This window comes from Bos grunniens, chromosome 3 (genome assembly GCF_055505025.1).
Source record: "Bos grunniens cultivar Pamir isolate PY7600 chromosome 3, Bosgru_T2T1.0, whole genome shotgun sequence".
NCBI classification, from domain to species: domain Eukaryota; kingdom Metazoa; phylum Chordata; class Mammalia; order Artiodactyla; family Bovidae; genus Bos; species Bos grunniens.
In genome coordinates this window covers 24875229-24899302 of record NC_141167.1, presented here as the reverse complement: position 1 = coordinate 24899302, position 24074 = coordinate 24875229, and the positions used below count along the sequence as shown (strand labels likewise).

The window sequence follows — 24074 nt, the reverse complement described above, 5'->3', positions numbered from 1 at the left end:
TCCCTTCAGTGTGGTTTTGGTAAGAAGATTATGCTTTTGTTTTATTTTAGGAATATAAAAATAATGACTATATTAGAAATATATTCTTTTATGTGTGCAGTAATGATATTTTATTTCAAGAAGTATAGAATAACAGGTATAATATACTGGCTTTTGTTATCTGGTGGTTATTAAAAATACAAGCAGATTACGTAAGAACACACAGTGTTCTTTAGTGATTGAAGCTTTAGCATGATGTGTTAGGCTTCCATGGGGGAAGCCTATAAGGAACCACTGGAAGTGACTTGATTATTATACGGTGCTGTTCTGTATATCTTTTCTCCACAGGACTCATTTTACAAAAAGATTTTCTTCACCTATATAACAAGGTGTTTATATCTTAAAAGCAATATGATTCTTGTAATCCATCCTGCTTTTCACTTTGTTTGGCTATTGCACAACTCAGAGTCAATTTTATAGCCCACGTTAATGACTCTGGAAAACTTTTTTACTTGTGTTTTTGTATACTAACTTTTCTATTATTCTGATAGTATTTAGGTTGGTGCAGAAGTATTCGTGGTTTTGCATTGTTGAACTTTGCCTTTTTATATTGGAATACATTCTTAAATAAAAGTGGTTATTTGAATGCACATTTCTCACTTTGTCTTTTTGCTAATGACTTATTACTTGCTGTTTATTTTATATTTATTTTAGACTAAGGAAATGATATTAGGCAAAAAGCAAAGTTGAGTAATTTTCTTATTCAAGCTCAAAATGGTCATCAAGCAGCGGAGACTATTTGCAACATCAAGAACGCATTTGCTCTAGGAATTGCTAACGAATGTATGGTGCAGTGGTGGTCCAAGAAATTCTGCAAAGAAGACAAGAGCCTTGAAGATATGAGCACAGTGGCTGGCCATTGGAAGTTGACAACCACCAACCCGAGAAGTTGCCAAAGAACTCAATGTGGACCATTCTATGGTCATTCAGCATTTGAAGCAAATTGGAAAGATGAAAAATCTCAGTAGGTGGGTACCCATGAGCTGACTGCCAATCAAAAAAAAAAAAAAAAAAAAAGAATCATCATTTTGAACTGTTGTCTCCTTTTATTCTATGCAACCAACTATTTCTTGCTTAGATTGTGTCCTGCAATGACAAGTGGATTTTATACGACAACCAGTGATGACCATCTCAGTGACTGGACCAAGAAGAGGCTCCAAAGCACTTCCTAAAGCCAAACTTGCACCAAAAAAAGTCATGGTCACTGTTTGGTGGTCTGCTGCCCATCTGATCCACTACAGCTTTCTGAATCCAGGTGAAGCCATTGCATCTGAGAAATATGTTCAGCAAATCAATGAGATACACTGAAAACTGCAATGCCTGCAGCCAGCATTGGTCAACAGAAAGAGCCCAATTCTTTTCCATGAAAACATCCAATTGCACGTTGCACAACCAATGCTTGAAAAGTTGAGTTAGTCTACAAAGTTTTGCCTCATCCACCATATTCACTTGACCTCTAGCCAATGGACTACCACTTCTTCAAGCATCTTGACAGCTTTTTGCAGGGAAAAGGCTTACACAAACAGCTGGAGGTAGACAATGCCTTTCAAGAGTTTATCGAATCCTAAAGCATGGATTTTTATGCTACAGGAATAAACAAACTTATTTCTCATTGGCAAAAATGTGTTGATTATAATGGTTTCTATTTTTACTAATAAAGCTGTGATTGAGCCTTGTTATAATGATTTAAAATTCATAGTCTGAAACCACAATTACTTTGCACCAACCTAAATAATATGAATCTATCTTTAACCACAATTTCTTCATGTACATTTTGTAACATAAGAGTATATGTTTTACAATCCTGTTCAAAATTGTTTTGAATAAAAATATTGATGAAAATAGAACTAAAGATATATGCTTTTAACAAACTTTGATAAAAATCTAACCCTGAGAAATCAGTTGTTATTGTTATATTGAGACAACTAATTTTGGAAGATTCTGCACAAGCTTTGTGTACATATGATAGGATTGTTTTAAGCCGGTGAAAACATAGCCCTGTAATCTAATATCTGCCTTCTTTCTTCAGGGTTCTTTTTTTTCTAGCATATTTGAAAGACTGAGTTTAATTTCCCATCCTAAGTCAATCTAATCTACTTACTCTTTCACCTGGTTGCTTACTTCTCTCTGTTTATTTCAACTGCAACTTGAGTCATATGTTAGGTAGGTAATGGTCAGTGTTTGAAATTTAGGTATCTCACTTGTCTGACACAGTGCTCTTCCTGGCATGCTGACTTCAGCAGAAGAGGGGTTCATGAACAGCCACTTCACTTTGCTACCATTTCTTTTAATTTTCTACAACACCACTGACATAGGACTCGGTGTATGTTATGTTTACTGAAATTTAGGGGTAACTAGAAGGAATTATATACATGGGAGAACTCTGAACATTGTTGGCTAACTATGAATTATCTCAGCTGTTTAGGACAAGAGGGGAAATAAACCTCACACAGATTATTGCTCTACGACAAACTTTAGTTCTTTGCTTGGTTTCTTGTTTTACTTACATACTCATGAGATAATTCCTTTTTCAGTTTTTTACAGTAAGGATAATATTCCTTCCCTGCAATCACTTTAGGGAAACATACATTTTATCTACAGGGCTTCACCTGTCCCTAGGATGGTCCCTCTTACTCCAGCAAGACAATCAATAATTCTCAAAGTGCTTTTTTCAAAGTCTATGTTACTAAGTCTTGAGAGTATAAATCATAGCAGGAGGCCTTAGCCACATGTATAAGCCTGAGTCTTGAACTCTAGTTTGGGTTCCCTATGACGATCTCTCTGCTACCATGATGTAAGCATGCAGCCTCTCATTCTTCTATTGGTGTGTTTGTCTCATGTCAGCAATTTACAGTTGTCACATACACACACCACTTAAAAAAAGAACAGTAATTCCAAGGCAGCATGGTCAATTCATATTAAGGAAGGGGAACATTTTCTTTAAAGCAGTATAATCTACCAGGTTTTCTAACTTCACAAATGGGATTACTCTTTTCCTCTTTATCCATAGCTCATGCTTATCTTTCAGCTTGTCTATTCCAACCAGGAATCCACTATCTCTTAAGAAATGAGACTTGTTACTTTTCAAGGAACAGAATCTATTCTCATCATATCCTTTCTTAAGTGGAGACTTAGCAGAAGCTCTGAAATTATATATATATATATATATATATATATATTTTTTTTTTTTTTTTTTTTTTACTTTGGGTTACATTAAATTCCTAACCTAGTTTTTCTTTCACTTTAGTCTCTATTAAGAATATCCTTATAGTTTCTATGGTCAGATGGAGGCATTGAGAGCAAGGTTGGATGACTAGAGTGTTTGGAAAATGTGTTTCTTAAATTATATGACCTGGGATAATCTTTTGGACAGATTGCTCATACATTTCAAAGTTTATTGTTGTTCTTCTAGGTGGCTTATATTCACTTTGCTGTTAAAAATGTCTTTTCCAGTGTGTTATAATTTTTATACTACATGTTAAAGTCCTACGGTCTCTTTTGAATCTTGGAAGTGAAATGACAGTTTTGTTATTATGCTTACAAGAGTTGGTACTGTTTTATGGATGCTTGTTTTTAAAGTTGAAGAAACAAATATTTGCTCTAACTTCTATCTTCATATCCAGTGTTATACTACCTTTGTTACAATTAAAAATCATGAACATGTTTATCTGTTTTCCTGAGGCTGATGCTTTATCAGCCTCTTTCTGTGTGCCATTGCTTCATCAACTGTAATCACATTATATAGTAATGGAAATCTGTCTCAAGAAGGCATAAAGATTTGCTGGAAAGATACAGTACATATCTCTAGCTCACAGGATATTTGTTTTCATGGTTGTCTACATGAAAGAGAATGATTTTACTATTAGGTTTGACTTGTGAGGTCTGTTTTTATAATGGGTTGTCCCATAATCTTTTGCCATCTCTCCAATTTCCGTTAAAATGAGAACTGCATGAATGTAATCTAGTCAGGAACCTTATTTAGGGTTTGGTACTAGCAGGCAAAAGAAATATTAGTCATTAAAGTCTGACTCCACTAAAAATTGAAGCATTGACTATACTGTATAAACAGGTCTAGCTTTTGGATCATCTTCCTTAATGTTTTTTAGCAAGTGATAAATGCTTGAAACATATGGTGTCATATTCCAGGACTGACATATTAACTCCCAAAGTAGTTGGTAAATAGTACATTTGTAAGAATCTATGATAACTAAACATCCAGGTATCTTTATTGAAAAGTAATTTTCTCTCTTAAAAACGCTATATTAAATATTCTTACATGGAAATTTGTTATTTATGCAGCAGAACACTCGTGTGATGTGAAAGCAAATCTTCCTATTTAAATACTCATGATAAAACTTTAGCCAATAAGAAGAAATAAAATGATGTGCCTGGATTGTTGAAAGTATTTTCTGTCTTTTATATTCTTTTTATCTCTTTGAGTTTTTTTTTCCCCTCTATACTGACTGTAAAAGTATCCAGTGCTTACTGTAGTAAATTTGTACAATATAGATACTTATCAGAAGCAGAGAAAAAGCACATACATAGCCATACTTACACACACTCCCGTAATCTTACTACCTGGAAGCAAATACTAATAACGTTTTGGCATATTTACTTCTAGGCTTATTTATTTTCTATTTTATTCTTTGGAGCATAATTAAATTTGTAACATGTATACATTTTATATCTTATAAGGAAACTAAACAGTATTACAAACATTTTCTGTCAGTTAAACCATCATAAACATGGCTGTACAATAGTTATGTACTTTCGGACCCCTTCTTTAAATCTTGGGCATAAAGATTCCCTTTTATTATCTGTTGTTATAAATAATACTCTAGGGAACACCTTTATGAGTGAAACTTTACCCAGATTTCTTTTCACTTCTTTAGAATAAATTCCTATGTGGAAAATTGATGGGCTAAGTATGTAAATATTTTTAAAACTCTTTATTCATATTTCTAAATTTTTTTTAGGAACAGTTTGTATTATTTTTCTATCCTATAAACAGTGAGATGCTTTATTTTGGATTTCTTGGTTTGAATTGTTTAATTAACTCAAAAGTTCATATATTTAGAATAAATTCTTTTTCTGTCTTACTTGGAAACATCACACAAGTAAATGAGATATAATGCAGTGTTTCAGGTCTCTGGTCAAAAAGGAATTAACTGCACTCCAGTAATAATGTGAGACACAAAATATACTTATTTATTATTTTGACTCTTTCTTAATTCATCAAACCTATTTTATCTGGGTGTGCCAACAGAGTGTCCTCTGAGTTAGGTAATACAAAATTTAAAAAAAATTTTAACAGTGAAGTATTGCTTACATTATTATAAACATCAATGTAGCTTAAATACACACACACACTTATATATGGCATGTCTAAAATTTCAAGAGTCTTTTGCTGCTTTGGTCTTCATTCTGGAGATTTCAGTCTCAGTGAAGCTTCATCCTGGCTATGGCTAGACTTGACAATAAACAAAGACAGCAAATTATGGTAGACAGATAACAAGACAATGGATTCAAACAGACTTGGCTTAATCTCTTGGTACCTCAATTTTCCATCTATAAAACAAAGATGATAATACTACTTCATGTGAGTATTGTGAAAATTAAAGGGCAGAATGCATATAAAGAGCCTACCATGATGTTTGGTAGATAGAGATTCACTATTTGATGGCTATTGAGTTTACTAAAACACCTTGACAGTAGAAACAAAACTAAAACCAGCAAGAGGGAAAACCACCACAACAAATTATTAATATATATTATTACTACTGTTTGTGGAGGTCTTCCCAGTGGCTCAGTTGATAGAGTCTGCCTGCAATGCAGGAGACCTGGGCTCAATCCCTGGGTCAGGAAGATTCCCTGGAGAAGGAAATGGCTACCCACCTCAATATTCTTGCCTGGAGAATTCCATGGACGGAGGAACCTGGTGGACTACAGTCCATGGGGTCACAAAGGCTTGGACACGACTGCATGGCTAACACACACACACTGTTGTTCTGCCCTTTTTCCTTCTCCTTCTCCTTCTTCTAGTCCTTTTCTTCATCTTCCTTCTTCTTTCAAATCTACTATTGCAAGGTATCATCATTGTCAGTATCATCATCAAGCAAACTTTAACAGTTAAGAATATGGAGTCTATATTGCACATGCCTGACTTCCAGGCCTACCTATGTCTGTGATCAACGTCTCCTAACTGGACCCCTGTTTAATTCTGTCTTTTAGTGTACTCAAAACAGGGAAATGATAGTAATTTTATGATAAAAGTCATATCATATGATTACTCAGTTAAACTCATGTAATTAATTTTTGCGTGTCAGAGTAAAAGATGGTATCTCTAAAATAACCCACCAGATCCTGCAAAATCATCAGTCTAACTCACCCACCCCACCCTACAACTTACATATTTCTTTGACCACATTTTCTTCTACTTTACGCCTTGCCCACACAGCTTTTCTTTGTGGTACCTCAAACAAGCCAGGCATGATTCTACCTTAAAGCACTGGCTTAGGGCTCCTACTTGCCCTCTACCAGATATTTGCATAAGAAATTTCCTTACTTCCTTTGTCTTTTCTCAACTAATATCTTCTTAATGAGGCCAATCTTAATGACTATCCTTTTTCTCCTCCTTCACACACCCCTCTTACTCTGTTCTACCTTTTCTTTTAAAATCTACTACTTTGTAATATATCATTTAATTAGTTTATTTATTTATTATGTCTTTTTTTTTTTCTCTTTCTCTTTGCCCTTAATAATACAGATAGACTATTTAAAGTTTTCTTAGTGTAGGCCTAATGCAGTGATGGTTGTTTAGTCTTACTTGGTCCATACACAGCACTTCCAAAGTATCTACTGAGTGTTTTGGATGTTCAAAGGAGTCTTTCTAATCTATCTGGTTACAGTGAGAACATCTCCCATTGCTGTGTTTTGAAAGCCAGAGTGATCATAGGAATTATCTCATTTGTTTCCCTTCTGTTAGGGATCCCATCTTTGTGATGCTAATTGTCCAATGTCTGAAAACATCTATTTCAAATATTTTATCTGGTTTTCTAGTTGTTAGCCAGATATGGATCCATTTACTCCATTGTGAATATCAAGGGTTGCTTTTAAGTGTTGCTCAGGTAGGTCTAGAGAGCTGTGGCTTTAGTTTAATCATGCTACTAAGGTGTGATACTTCTGGAGTCTCCAGTAAAGTGCTATGATTTGTTTGAGTTTCAATGTCTGCTAGCTCTGTGTGAGTTCTTGGAATTGTTCTACCACTTTCTAGTAATTGTCCTTTGCCTAGTTTAATGGAGTCTTACCTTACGTATATAGGTATAGCTTTGTATTCACCCCAAAGAATCAAGTTGAACCCTGTGTCGATTTTTGAGGGTTTTTTGTGCATAGTTTTGTCTTCTCTGGTGCTCTGTGTTCTATAATTCCAGCCATATCATCACCAACCCAGTTTTGTGAACTCCAATTTCTATTTAACTCAGTGAGATATCCACATTTTGTATGAGTTCCTTTGCCTTGCATCATAGTTCAGAATGTGCCTTCAGAAAGAAATCTTTAGTGATCAAAGGCCTTACTTTATTTCCCCTTCTCAGGGATCAGTCATGAGTTGTCTGCTGTCCACTGTCTAAAAAATATGTTTTATATTTTTTGGCCCCAAATTATAGTTGTTTGTGGAGAGAGGGTAAATTTAATACCACATAATCCATTGTGGCTTGAAGCAGACCAAGACTGTGTTTTCTTTTCAGCAATACAGACCACAAAATAAGAGAAAGATAAGAGAGTCCAGGGTACATGCAAGCAAACTTAAAAAAGAGAGAGATTCTTCATAAGATATTCTTGTTAAGTCTGTGGTTAGTGTATCTTAGTGAAAAAGCTACAAACAGATTGTCATTAGATAATAGGATGAGTGAAAGAAAATTGAAGGAATTGCAATTATTGTAACTATTGGAAATATCAAGGTGTAGAGTATGACTATGGGGGCAGCTAGAAATATATAATGAATATATAATGAAGATATTATATGTAAAATATTGGAGAGGAGGAATTCAAAGTGCCAAGAGTGTTAATTGCAAAGATTGTCTCTGTATATATTGGAGAAATGTCAGTGAGGTGTGAACAATAGTCCTTGAAAAATGAGAAGGGATGACAGAGGAATACAAAGATAACATCAGTAAGAGAGATAGTAAAGGCATAATCTGATAAAATGAGATTCAAACTATGTTTTCAGAAGTGAAAGCTTAATATTATAAAGATGTCTGTTCTCCCCAAATCACCCTTTAATACAATTTCAATCATTTTCCTCCTCAATTTTTTTTTTTCATAGAGCTTGAAAAGCTAATTCTAAATTCATGTAGAAAAGCAAAGGGTCAAACAAATAGCTAAGCTAGGACTTCCTAGGAGGTCCAGGAGTTAAGACTTTGCCTTTCAATGCAGGGGATGTGGGTTTGACCCCTGGTTGGCTTCACATGCCCTGGAGCCAAAACACCAAAACATGAAACAGAAACAATATTGAAACAAATTCAATATTGGATTTTTAAAAGGGGGGTCCACATTAAAAAAAAAAAGTCTTAAAAATAATTACTTATGGACTCTGTGGGAGAGGGAGAGGGTGGGAAGATTTGGGAGAATGGCATTGAAACATGTAAAATATCATGTAGGAAACGAGTTGCCAGTCCAGGTTCGATGCACGATGCTGGATGCTTGGGGCTGGTGCACTGGACGGCCCAGAGGGATGGTATGGGGAGGGAGGAGGGAGGAGGGTTCGGGATGGGGAACAGATGTATACCTGTGGTGGATTCATTTTGATATTTGGCAAAACTAATACAATTATGTAAAGTTTAAAAATAAAATAAAATTAGAAAAAAAAATAAATAATTACTTAGCCAACTTTGAAGAAGAATAATGAGAGGGTATATATTTTATAGAAACTTGTATTTCGGCTAAGAATGTTTATTAATAGACTAATGATTAAAATAGAATGGCTTTGGCATGACAATAGACAAATAGTCTAAATTGATAGACCAGAACTCATAAATAAAGCTGTTTATGTAAGTGAGCTTAATGTATGGCAGGAGTTGCCTTACAAAATAGTAGAAATAGTAGGACCTTATGATTCAGTTGTTTGACAAATAATATTCCTATATCACACTATTTTTTAAAACTTTAGATGAAGACTTAAATATGAAAAAATAAAATTTTAAACTATGAAAATAAATATAAAATAAATATTTTATTGACTTTTGAAGTAGGGTTAAATTTCTTATGCAAGGCACAGAAAACCAAAATTGAAAAGACATAGATCGATACTTTTGAGTTTTTAAAAATAAAGTCTATATGACAAAAGATCTAAAGTTGAAAGATATATGTACTATTCTTGGAAAATAAATTTGTGCAATATATTAAAGATACAAGATTGATATCCAAAATACATAAAGAACTTTTAGGAGGAAAAGGAAAAAGAAAAAACCAAATAGGTCAAGGATATAAAGAGGCAACAACTCACAGAAGACTAAGTGATAGTGCAAATAGAGCTGTTCTCACAAAGGTTGTGTTGGGGAGAGAAATCTTCCTCAAGTATACTGACATGTAAAAAATTCTCATACTTCTGATTGTTCAGGTTTTAGAGTGCAGTGGGAAAAAGCAACAGCTTTGGCATTAGAATCTTCATTCTGTTATTTGCCAGCTTTGTGTCCTTGGACAAATTACATAAGCACACTAAACTTCAGTTACTCACTTTTAATTTGGTTTGATACTACTGACCTTGAGATATTGCTTAGAAAATTGATAATATATGTTCATAAAAGACTTGAATAGTGTCTGCAACATGGGTACATATTTTTATTAGTAGTTTAAGTAAACTTACTTGTTGAATGAAGTTGGTAGCACACTTACTTTAGGATGGTCTTTATAAGATACACCATAAGTTACCTGTATTTCTGATTCATGAAGTCAGAAGTTTGTTGTTCAAGGAAACCTTCAGAAGGTAGGGTAGTATTCAATATATGGAAAATAGGAACAACTTAGAGAATTTGCACATCAGCTATATTATTTCAGTTTCAGTGTAAACACTGCCAACTTGAACACATTTCATTGTTTCAAGTTAGCATCTATTGTTTTTACTTGAAATCTTTTTTTTTAATTTAAATTTATTTATTTTAATTGGAAGCTAATTACTTTACAATATTGTAAAGGAATTACTTGAAATCTTTTACAGAAAAAAATTTGAGTTTCTGGGACTTGTTACTAAGTCTAAAAAGTATACTTGAAATTGTTTATAATTGTATATGTAATTATATATATATGTATGATCATGATATACATATATTAGTGCATTTGTGTGTTTATGACTCTTGAGAGTCCCTTGGACTGCGAGGAGATCCAACCAGTCCATTCTGAAGGAGATCAGCCCTGGGTGTTTTTTGGAAGGAATGATGCTAAAGCTGAAACTCCAGTACTTTGCCCACTTCATGCGAAGAGTTGACTCATTGGAAAAGACTGATGCTGGGAGGGATTGGGGGCAGGAGGGGAAGGGGACGACAGAGGATGAGATGGCTGGATGGCATCACCAACTTGATGGACATGAGTTTGAGTGAACTCCGGGAGTTGGTGATGGACAGGGAGGCCTGGTGTGCTGCGATTCATGGGGTTGCAAAAAGTCAGACACGACTGAGCGACTGACCTGAACTGAACTGGATATTCCATTGTACGTATATTTCACATCTTTATCCATTCATCTGTTGATGGCCACTTAGGTTGCTTCCATGTATTGACTATTGTAAATAATGTTGCTATGAACATTGGAGTGTATATATCTTTTTGAATTAGTGTTTTTTTGTTTTATTCTTATATAATGAAGGAATTAAGTTGCTGGGTCATATGGTAGTTCTATTTTTAGTTTTTTGAGCAACCTCCATACTCTTCAGTAGTGGCTGCATCAATTCATAATCCCAGTAACAGCGTACTAGGGCTCCATCTTCTTCATATTGTCACTAACATCTGTAATTTTTGGTCTTTATGATGATAGTCATTCTGACAGATGTGAGATGAAATCTTGCTGTGGTTTTGATTTGCATTTCCCTGGTTATTAGATTGAACTTGGGTCACCCGCATTGTAGGCAGATGCTTTACCGTCTGAGCCACCAGGGAAGTCTGGTTATTAGTAATGTTGAGCATCTCTTCATGTGTCTATTAGCCTTTGGTATGTCTTCTTTGGAAAAATGTCTTTTCAGGTCTTCTACCCATTTTTTTTTTTTGATTGATTATCTTTTTGATGTTGAGTTGTGTATGTTGCTTATATATGTTGTATATAAGTTTTTAAGTTTAATTTGGTCCCTTTTGTTGATTTCTGTTCTTGCTTTTTTGGCCTTAGGAGAGAGATCCAAAAAAATATTGCTATGATATACCAAAGTGTTCTGTTTGTGTTTTCTTCAGGGAGTTGTATGGTTTCCAGTCTTATATATAGGTCTTTAATTTATTTTGTGTTTATTCTTGTATTTGGTATGAGAAAATTTTCTAAATTCATTCTCTAAGATCGCACTGGCCAGTTTTCCTAGTCCCACTTATTAAAAAGACTGTGTTTTCTCCATTATATATTCTAGCTTCATTTGTAGTATATTAATTTAGAAGGAAATGGCAACCCCCTCCAGTATTCTTGCCTGGAGAACCCCATGGACAGAGGAGCCTGGTGGACCACAGTCTGTGGGGTCGCAAAGAGTCGGGCACGACCGAGCAACTAACACTACTACTAATTGACCATAAAGTGAGTGAAGTAAAGTCTCAGTCGCGTCCAACTTTTTGTAACCCCATGGACTGTAGCCTACCAGGCTCCTCCGTCCATGGGATTGTCCAGACAAGAGTTCTGGAGTGGGGTGCCATTTCCTTCTCCATGGTATCTTCCCAACCCAGGGATCAAACCTAGGTCTCCCGCATTGCAGGCAGACGCTGTACCCTCTGAGCCACTAGGGAAGCCCCAGTTGACCATAAGTGAGTGGATTTACTTCTGGGCTCTCTATTTTGTTAGTTGATGTATATGTCTGTATTTGTGCCAGTGCAGTACTATTTTGATTACTGTAGGTTTTGTATAGTCTAAGTCAGGGGATGTGATACTTCCAGCTTTGTTCTTTATCCTTCAAATTCCTTTTGCAAATTAGGGTCTTTTGTGATTCCATATGAATTTTAGGATTAATTATTTTGGTTCTGTGAAAATTATTAATGGTATCTTGATAAGGATTGCATTAAGACTGTAGATTGCTTTGGATAGAATGGACATTTTAATAATATTAATTCTTCCAATCCATGACTGTAGGACATGTTTTTATTCCTTTGTATTGTCTTCAGTTTTCTTAATATTTTTAAAATAATTTTCAGAGTACAGGTTTTTCACCTCCTTGACTAAGTTTCTTCCTAGATATCTTACTCTTTTTAATGTGATTTAAAGTGAGATTTACTTTGTCTTTGTTATAGTTTATTGTTAGTGCATACAAAAGCAGCAGATGTCTATATATTAATTTTATTTTCTGAAAATTTACTGAAGTCATTTATTAGTTCAAATAGTTTTAGGTGGAAAAATTAGGGTTTTCTATATATAGTATGGTGTCATAGGCAGATAGTGACAGTTTTACTTCTTCCCTTCCGATTTTAATGCTATTTTTTTTCTTTCTTTTCTGATTGTTGTGGCTAGGACTTCCAAAACTATATCAAATGGAAGTTGCAAAAGTGGGTATTCTTGTCTTACATCTGATTTCACCTTTTCACAGTAAATATGATATTATCTGTGAGTTTGTCATTAATGGCCTTTATTATGATAGGATATTTTCCATCTGTACCTACTTTGGTTGGAGTTATTATCATAAATGTTACTGAATTTTTCAAATGCTTTTTCCGTATCTATTGAGATGATCAAGTGGTTCTTATCCTTTTTGTTAAATTGGTGATTTGCAGATGTTGGACCATCCTTGCATTCCTAGAATAAACCCTGCTTGATCATGGTATATGATCCTTTTTAAATATTGTTGAATTAAGTTTATTAATATTTTGTTGAGGGTTTTTGCCTCTATATTTAATAGAGATATTGTCCTTTAGTAATATTCATTTTTTTGTGGTGTCATTGCCTGGTTTTGGTGTCAGGGTAATGGTGGTCTCATAGATTGAATTTCAGAATGTTCCCTCCTCGTCAGTTTTTTGTAATAGTTTGAGGAGGGTAGATAAAAGTTCTTCTTTATATGTTTGGTAAAACTCTAGTGTGATGCTCTCCAGTCTTGGACATTTGTTTGCTGGGAGTTTTATGATTACAAATTCAATTTCACTACTAGTGATTGACCTATTCAGATTGTCTATTTCTACCTGATTCAGCATTGGAAGATTTTGTATTTCTAGAAATTTATTCACTTCTTTAGCTTGTCCAATTTGTTGTTGTAAATGTTCATGTTATTCTCTTATGATTTTTTTTTGTATCTCTTTAGTTTTGATTGCAGTTTTCCCTCCTTTGTTTCATTTTTAGTTGGGTCTTTTCTCTTTTATTTATTTATTTTTAAAATAAATTTATTTATTTTTAAAATAAAAGGTTAATTACTTTACAATATTTTATTGGTTTTGCCATACATCACCATGAATCTGCCACAGTTGTACACATGTTCCCCATCCTGAACCCCCCCTCCCCATTCCCTCCCCGTACCATCCCTCTGGGTCATCCCAGTGCACCAGCCCCAAGCATGAGCCTGGCTAATTGCTGATTGATTTTGCTTTTCTTTTTATAAATTCAGCTCTTGATTTTATTGATTATTACTATTGATTTTTTGGTTTGTGTTTTATTTATTTTCTCTCTGATCTTTATTATTTTCTTAGTTCTGCTGACTTCAGACTTTATTTTTTAAATTCCTGTAGATGGTAGGTTAGGTTGTTTATTTGATATTTTTCTTGTTTCTTGAGGTAGGCTTGTGTTGCTTTAAACTTTCCTCTTAGAATTGATTTTGCTGTGTCCCATAAATTTTGAAAGTTTTGTCTTATTTTCACTTATCTCATGGTATTTTCTGACTACTTCTTTGATTTCTTCAATGAACCATTGGTTTTTAGTAGCATGGGTTATTTAATTTCCATGTGTTTTTGTTTTCTTCTTTTACCTTTCATAATTGATTTCTAGTTTCATACTATTTTGGTCAGAAAAAATGCTTGATATAATTTCTATTATGTTTCATTTGTTGAGATTTTATGTTTCATTTAAAATTAATATTTATATATGGCATCTACTATGGATTGAGATTTTTAAAAAAATATATATTTTGCATATGAATTTCTAATTATTTCGATACCATCTGTTTAGAAGATTTCCCTTTTTCTATTGGATTATTTTTTATCTTTATTTAAAATCAATTGGCCATGTACATGTTGGACTACATTTCGGCTCTGTTCTGTTTGACTGAACTATATGACCACTGTTTCTCCAACTCCACACCATCTTGATTTCTGTAGTTTTATAGTAAGTCCTAAAATAAGATGGTATAAGTCTTCCAACTATTTTTTATCATTTAAAAACCTATTTTTGGTTATCCTAGCTCCTGTTACATATAAATTTTAGGATAAGTTTATGGATTTCTAAAGAAACCCTTGCTATCTTGTTCAGATTTTGATTGAAATTGTGTTGAATCTTTACATATGTAGGAGAGTTTGACATCTTGACTTTTAATGCTGTTGTTTCTTTCAATCCAGAAACAATGTCTACTTCTCCATTTATTTGTATCTTGTTTGTTTGTTTTTAGGATTTTTTCCCATCATTCATATATCACATATATTTTGTTATATTTATGCCTAAGTATTTCCTTTCTCTTTGTTGCTATTATAAATTATATTATTTTAAAACATTCAAGTTGCTAATTGTTCACTGTTAGTCTATAGTAATAGAACACTGACTTTATATTCTGCATACTTGCTGAACTCATGTATTACATTTTTAGCAGCTTATTTGTCAATTTGAGATTTTTTTTTTACATTTGTATTTTATTATTTATTTATTTATTTTTTAATTTCATTTTATTTTTAAACTTTACAATATTGTATTAGTTTTGCCAAACAATTTTGTTGTCTAGGAATAGAGATGGTTTATACCTGAATGAATTTGTATTTTTCTTGTTTTGTTCTTATTTTATTACACCAGACATGACCTATGACACAGTATTGAATTGAAGGGGTAGGTGTGGACCTGATTGCCTTATTCTCAGTTTTAGGGGAAAGCATCTAGTCTTTTACCACTGTTAATGTTGTTGGTTGTAGGATTTTTCTTTTTCTTTTTGGTAAATGTTCTTATTAAATTGAGGACTCTTCCTTCCAGTCTTAATTTACTTATAGTTTTTAGCCTGAATAAATATTGAATTTTTTCAAATGCCTCTGCAACTCTGAAAGCAAAGCTTAGCATCATAAAACTTCAGAGTTAAGAGTAGCCTTAGTGACTGTTTCCTCATATCTGTATCCTGCATGTTTATTATCATATAAAATTATGTTCTTAGAGTAACATAGTGATTCTCTTTAACTAAAAATATGTAGTTGTATAAGGACTTTATTAGATTTCCATTTATTTATTTATTTACTAATCTATACAGTAAAACTATGAAGTAAGTTTTATTATTAGGTAAGAAAAATGAAACTCATAGCAGAGATGTAACTAGCTGAAAGTCACCAATCCCGCCATTAAGCCAACTTAACGTTCTCTTAGTATGTTGTATTCATTTTGCTTTTTAGTTTCTATATCCTTTTTTCCTAGAATGCCTTTTTCCTAGAATGTCTTTATCTTTTAAACTTTATATATTTTCTTTTATATAAAAAAAGAATTTTTTGAGAAATTCTGAATTTCAGAATGAAGAAATGAGTCATTCAAGATCTTTCATCGAGTTTATGGCAGAGCTGAGCTTGTAGCTCAGGCTTCTTGACCCTCATGCTAGTTGTTTTGCATCTTCACTAAGGTGTGCTCTAATTTTCATTTAACTACAGTTTCCCATTCATATTTTTGTCTCCTGTAATGCAAGTATCTTGGCAGCTTTGCTGGTTGCCTACTTGTCAACGTCCGAAATAAAGACTTTCGGCAAGCAACTTTTAACTTTCAAAAATAAGTGTCCAAACCCAATTTTATACCAAGATTACTTTTGTCTCTTTGATTCTGTTACTCTACTCAATTATATTTTAATAAGTATGTAAAATAATTGCATTTCAAATTGATATCCTATTATGTGCCAGCAGAAACTGTTGATTATAGTAAATTTTTCTAAATTGTGTGTAATTTGTAGTTTATAAACTAATGTGAATTTATATAGATCAGGAATTTTCTCTTCAACATTTGGAAACATTGTATTGTTAAATGTGTCTCATTCAGTGAAACACTAATTTATATATGTACTAGATAGATAATAACCAAATATGATAGCATTTTCTTTTCTGTTTTATTCTTTTCCCTCCTTTCTCTCAAAGGTAAAACATTAATCTATGAAATATAACATTTGATGATCTAACAATATTTATTTTGTCATGTTTAAAAAATTGTTTCAATAAAAAACTGTGTTAAGTTCAGGATTCAGTTCAGTTCAGTCATTAGTTATGTCCAACTCTTTGCGACCCCATGGACTGCAACACGCCAGGCCTCCCTGTCCATCACCAACTCCCAGAGTTTACTCAAACTCATATCCGTTGAGTCGGTGATGCCATCCAAGCATCTCATCCTCTGTCATCCCCTTCTCCTCCTGTCTTCAATCTTTCTCAGCATCAGGGTCTTTTCCAACGAGTCAGTTCTTTGCATCAGGTAGCCATAGTATTGGAGTTTGAACTTCAACATCAATCCTACCAATGAAAACCCAGGACTGATCTCCTTTAGGATGGACTGGTTGGATCTCTTTGAGGTGCAAGGGACTCTCAAGAGTCTTCTCTAACACCACAGTTCAAAAGCATCAATTCTTCGGTGCTCAGCTTTCTTTATGGTCCAACTCTCACATTCATACAAGACTGCTGGAAAAATCATAGCCTTGACCAGACGGACCTTTGTTAGCAAAGTAATGTCTCTGCTTTTTAATATGCTGTCTAGGTTGGTCATAACTTTTCTTCCAAGGAGTAGGCATCTTTTAATTTCATGGCTGCAGTCAACATCTGCAGTGATTTTGGAGCCCCCCAAATAAAGTCCAACACTGTTTCCACTGTTTCCCAGTCTATTTGCCATGAAGTGATGGGACTGGATGCTATGATCTTAGTTTTCTGAATGTTGAGCTTTAAGTCAGGATTCAGGGTATGTAACTTATTCTTCCTTGTATTTGATATAACTAATTTATTGAAAAAATTATTTTCATCAGTTGATTGAATGTGCCTAATGCCCAATTCTGCTACAAAAGAGTGGAGAAAGTTAGGAGTAAATAAGTTCAGGTACTTTCTCCTACTGAACTTATCTATGTATACAATGAGTGCTTTGCTTGGGAGACTACAATGTGTGAGCGAGAGTGAAATCAAACAGTCCTGAATTAAATTTAAGTTTAGTAATTACTAACTGGTTGTTGATTATCAGCTAGTTACTTAATCTCTCTGAGCTTCATTTTGCATAATTAAATACTATTACTTCAAAGCAGTGGTTTTTAAATTGAATGAAATAATTACATTTATTGGTTTCATTTGAAATTAAATTAAATAATAAACATGTAGTAAAGTGTCTAACATATCGTTGACTTTTGTAAAATATTTCTTAAATTTTTTCAAGAGGTATTTATTAAAGACCTGTATATGTTAAACACTATATTAAGCACTAAAAATATAATTGCAAAAATGAAAAAGATCCTGTCCTAATGCATTGTATGGCATACATTTTAGTAAGAGAAACATAAACTGGTAAGCAAACAAGCATTCAGAATATGAATTTGGTTTAGTAATAAATTTTCTAAGGAGGGTAAACGTTATGACTAAACTCAATTATCATTTTGGATCCTAACACTCACTGGCTAAATTTTATATTTACGGTTCAGCTCAAGTGATTTTCTAACCATTGTTGAACATTGTTGCAGTGTTTTTTATTGGATAAACAAATAACTGAATGGTTAATTAAAAATGAGAGTGTGGTTAGGGAGAGTAGTTTCATTTATTCGACAAACATTTTGGTGAACCAAAGGCATTTACATAAGGCAGTCTCTTTTTGTACTTACAGAGCATGCACTCTAGAAATGAAGATGAATCAGATATATAAGAAATTGTAAACCAATATATGAAATAATAAGTTTAGTACTAGTAATATAAGTAAGGTATTATAAATGTTTATTACTTCTAGTTGACTAGATGAAGAAAGACTACGAAGAAAAGACGATACTTGATCTGGTCCTTAGAGACAACCTGGAAAAGGAAAAACTCACCTCAGTCAAATAAGTATCATAAACTTGATATGAGCCCAAAGCTTCAATTTTATAGTGAAATAAGTGGTAAAAACAATAAGTCACAGAGTGCCACTTAATACAAAGCAAAACATCTTTGTGTTTCCTTAAGAGTGTAAAGTTAGCTGTGGAATAGGGTAGTTATATTTCACCATCCACTGTACTTTAGCATCAGTGTTATAGGATGTGATATGACATGATTACTTGTTCATGAGAGAGAACTCCCTTATGAGCTTCACATTGAGGAATTTTATGTTGTTGTTGTTGTTTTTAACTATTTGTGTGTGGTTTTTAAGTGCTTAACAATTAAAAAAGACCCAAATTTAGACCGGAAACTTATTGTGATATAAACTTATAGATATTGCCATTGCAATATAAATTAAACACAGATGTATAAAGTGAAAAAGATCCTTATGCAAATAAAACTCTGGGTACTAGAAACAGAACATCTTAGGCTAGATGAGTCTTAAAGCTATTGGTTGTTTGGCTGATTTACTGCCAAAGGAATGAGAGACTGATATTTAAATTTCATGCAAAGTTTCATGAGTAGTCTAAGCCTTGTTTTGGCAGAACAAAAGCCATAAAATCAAGAGAAAGGGCACTGAAACTTTTACAGGCTTTGATTTTTCTGAATGTGTAGAGAAAGCTTTAGTGTTTAATCAGACTAACTGTTAGAAACTCTTATTATGCTCCTTTTTAAACCTGAAGTGGCCCATACGGCTTGGAACCTGCTTTATTTTTCATTCACCTTTGGATTTCAGCTAGCTTGCTTGTAGCTTCTGTACATTGACAAACTAAATTCTCATGATGCTTTGATTTTGAACTCTAGTTTCACCCTCATCCATCTTTTCAGCTGCCTGTCAGACACCTCCATTGCAGTACTGAACAACAACTTTCCCTAAAGTCTGTATTAGCTTTCAGTCATTTTCAGTTTATTATAGCCCTGTTTACTTGATTAATTAAACTAGAAACTTGAGATTAATCCTTTATGATTCATTTATTATTCATGCTGCCCCTTCTATATGGAAGACCTTTCTCTTAATTCTCACTTTGCCAATCTAAAAAATCTTTTATGATATAGATAAAATCTTTTCTCTTCTGAGAATTTTCTCCTTACTTCCAGACTGTGTGCCCAAGAGCTTTCATTGCTCATGTTAGCACAGCATGGCTACTGCATGATGTAATTGATGGTTCATGTGCCACTTTCCCTCTTGTATTATTAACTACTTTATATTAGGGAGTGAAACTTCCTGATTTCTTATTTATTTTTCTGTAAAATTGAGCATGGTGAGGATTTAATGTGCTAATACTGGCATATAATAAGCACCAATAACTCTTAGATATTAATGCATTACTATTGTCATTATTTATTACTGTTATTATCTTGGCTTCTTCAACACTTGAAATGATGCCTGACTTTAAAAAATGGATATGTTGATAAAATTAATGTGTTTAGCAATTATCTTTGCAGTGACACTCTAGTACTGGCTCTTTTTTGACACCTAGACCCAGCTCTTTGAGATAATCATATTTTCCTCCCAGGCTTATTTACTTCTTCTATCCAGTGCCTTTTCTTCATGAATTATGCTTGAACCCAGAGGCTGGCTGCGTATGTTTCTCTTTTAACTTAAAATACATGTGGGGCTTTTATAACTAATGAACTATGCCTGTAAATAGATAATAAGGTAAAATTCTAAATTAATGGTAAAGAGAACTGCTAGTCAGTGAAAATATAGAGTGAACATCAATCTAAGACTTGATGCAGCTTTTAAAACTCAGCATAGCTTTTTTTATGTAGAAACATTTTCTGAGCCCCTTGACTATATTAGGTACCCCTTCTGTGCTACTATGATCCTCTCTATCTCCCTAAGACTGGATCAGCTGCATAATTAGTGTGGAAAATGAAAATGAAGGGTCTTTATTGAATATTATTAAGAATTTCACACACCTCTGAATTTGGTACTGCCTTACTCTTTGCTCTGGCATGAATTAGTAGGTCACCTCATGCGAAGAGTTAACTCGTTGGAAAAGATTCTGATGCTGGGAGGGATTGGGGGCAGGAGGAAAAGGGGATGACAGAGGATGAGATGGCTGGATGGCATTACTGACTCAATGAACGTGAGTTTGAGTGAACTCCAGGAGATGGTGATGGACAGGGAGGCCTGGCGTGCTGCAATTCATGGGGTCGCAAAGAGTCGGACACGACTGAGCGACTGAACTGAACTGAACTGAACTGATGAATGAGTGAATAGCTGGGTAAAATCCAGCTGTTTGAAAAATCTGTGATAAGAGGTGACAATGACCTAAATTGAATAATCAGGAGGGGCTAAGCTTTCCAGCAATAGATCAAGGTTTTTTAACATGTGAGAGTCAGTAATCCACAATCTTTATTTAATCATATATTTTTTCAACCAAAGTAAAACATCATCTATACTTTTAAGCTGATAGGTAATTAGTTTTGTATCCTTAATTCTACCAAATGTTAAAAAAGTGAAAGTGAAAAAGTTAACATAAATTGTGTGCTACCTTTTCCAGAAAATACAAAACACTTTCCATCTAATTTTTTGGAACCAGTGTTACTATTATACCAAAACTGATCAAAGAATCATAACAATACAAAACAAAGCTACAACCCAATATTCAACGTGAATATGGATGAAAAAATTATTAACTATATATTAGAAAAAATAATTTAGCAATATCCCTGGTAGCTCAGCTGGTAAAGAATCCACCTGCAATGCAGGAGACCATGGGTTGATCCCTGGGTTAGGAAGATGCCCTGGAGAAGGGAAAGGGGTAGTCTATCCATTCTACTATTCATGGGTTTCCTTGGTGGCTCAGATGGTAAAGAATCTGCCTGCAATGCAGGAGACCTGGGTTCGATACCTGGGTTGGGAAGATCCTCTGGAGGAGGGCATGGCAACCCACCCTAGCATTCTTGCTGGAGAATCCACATGGACAGAGAAGCCTGTGGGCTATAGTCCATGGGGCCGCAAAGAATAGGACACAACTGAGTGACTAAGCTCAGCACAGCATGGCAACAAAAATTTAACACCATGATCAAATAATTTACTTTGATGTTGCAAGGCTGGTTCAATATTAAAAAATCATTATTGTAACTCATCATATTAACAGGTAAAAGATGGAAAAATCCCATGATAGTATCAATTTATGTAGAAAAAATATTTCACAAACTTCAGCCATCTTTTCATGATAAATGCTTCAAAAACTTGGAATATAGGGAGATCTAAGTCAACTTGAGTTTTTAAAAATCTGCAAAAAGTTCTAGAGTTGTTATTATACTTAATGATAAAGCATAGAATGCATTCCCTTGAGATTTGTAACAGAGCAAAGATGTATACACTCATCTGCTATTCAAGATATTACTGGATGTTCTAGCTAGTGCAATAAGGTAAGAAAAGGAAAGTAAAGACATTCATATCAGAAGGAAGAAATAAAACTATCTTTTATTTGCATCTAATATGATTATATACATTTAAATCTTTATGAAATAGTGCAAAGACTCCTAGAACTAATAAGTGAGTTGAATTTAGTCTCAAAATATGAGTTCGACATACATAAATGAATATATTTCTTTATATTTGTAGTGGACACTTGAAAACCAAAATTAAATCTATACCACTTACAATCATTCTAGAAAATGAAATAGTTATAAACCTATAAAATCTGTACAAAATTTGTATGCACTGCAAAATGTTGGAAGATATCAATGATGACCTAATAAATGGAGAGACATAGTATGTTCATGTATTAGAAAACTCAACAAAATAAGATGACAACTCTTTTAAAATTGTTCTTTTAGGCTTAATACATTCCAAGGTTTGACCAATCCATAGCAAGACTTTTTGTAGACTTACATAAATTTATACATAAATCTATATTGTAGACATACAATATAGAATGGTGAAGGAAAAATTAGCTAAAACATTATTTAAAGAGAATGAAGTAGGAGGAATGACTCTACCTCATATCAAAGCTTATTATACAGTAACAGTAATCAAGATTGTGTAATATTGTCAGAGAGACAGATTAATGGGACAAAATACAGAATTGAGGAATAGACATACATAAATATGCCCAACTAACTTTTAACAAAATTGCAAAAGTAATTAAATGGAGGACAGATTGCTGTGATGATTGATTTTATATGTTAAGTTGGCTAGGCTATGGTGCCCAGTTGTTAGGTCAAACACAAACTTTCACTAATGAGGAACTGTCAGAAAGAAAAATTAATAACAATCTCATTTATAGTTGCATCAAAAAGGATAAAATACCTAGGAGTAAATTTAACTAAAGAGGTGATACACTTATTCACTGAAAGGTATAAAGCTCTTAAAAGAAAATTAAAGAGGATAAGAATAAATGGAAAGATATTTTGTGCTTGTGAGTTGGAAAAATTAGCATTGTTATAAAGTGTCCATACTAACAAAGCAATATACAGATTTAACGAAATCTCTATCAAATTCCAATGGCATTTTCCACAGAATTAGAATAAGCAATCCTAAAATTTCTATGAAACCATGTAAGACCCAACTAGTAAAAGCAGTTTTGAGAGAGAATAACAAAGCTAGAGGCATCATGCTCCCTGATTTCAAAATGTATTACAAAGCTATCATACTTGAAATAGTATAGTATTGGCATAAAAACAGACAGTAGACTAATCAACACAACCAGAGCCCACAAATAAACACATAGCTATAAGTTTAATTGATTTATGATGATGGAACCTAGAATATACAATGGGAAAAAGGATAATTTCAATAAATCTTGTTGGGAAAACTGGACAGTCACATATGAGAGAATGAAACTGGGCAACTCCCTTAAACTATACACAAGAAACCAACTCAAAAAGGGTTAAAGACTTGAATGGAAGCCTTGAAACTGTAACACTCCTAGAAGAAAACATAGAGGTAAATTCCTAAAGATAGGTGTTGATAATGATTTTTTAAAATCTGACACCAAAAGGTAATGCAACAAAATAAACAAGTGGGACTTCATTAAAGAAAAAGTTTCTGCATAGTACATGAAGCCATCAACAAAATGAAAAGGCAATGTATGGAATGGGAGAGAATATTAATATGTCACATGCCTGCTAAGGGGCTAATATAAAAAAATATGTATATAAAATCTCATCCACTTCAAGAGCAATAAAACCAAACAGTCTAATTAAAAAATGGGGAGAGAGTCAGAGTAGACATTTTCCCAAATAAGACGTACAAATGGCTAATAAGTACATTAAAATTTCTCTAATCATCAGAGAAATGAAAATCAAACCACAATGAGATATTAGTCATTCACACCTATTAGAATGACTTTTATGAAAAAGGCAGGTGGTCACAAAGAACTGGACATGACTTAACGACTGAACAACCACAACAGTAAGAGCTGGGAAAGACATGGAGTAAAGGGAACTTTGTGAACTATTTTGGAGGATGTAAATTGGTATAGCTGCTACACTGGAAAACAGTATGGAGTTTCCTCAAAAATGTAAAAATAAAGCTAGTATGTGATCTAGCAATTCCATTTCTAAATATATATCCAAAGGAAATAAAATAAGTTATGTTAAAAAGAAATCTGCATTGCAGAATTATTTACAGTAGCCAAGATATGGAAACAACCTACGTGTCCACTAAT

The 24074-nt window shown here is 33.6% G+C and overlaps 1 protein-coding gene across 10 annotated transcripts in view; it reads left to right on the top strand.

The window, feature by feature from the left end:
- The window catches only part of LOC147375312 (BEN domain-containing protein 5), a 1469512-nt gene that overhangs the window by 238935 nt on the left and 1206503 nt on the right, over positions 1–24074 (top strand). The gene's annotated exons all lie outside the window — the stretch shown is intronic.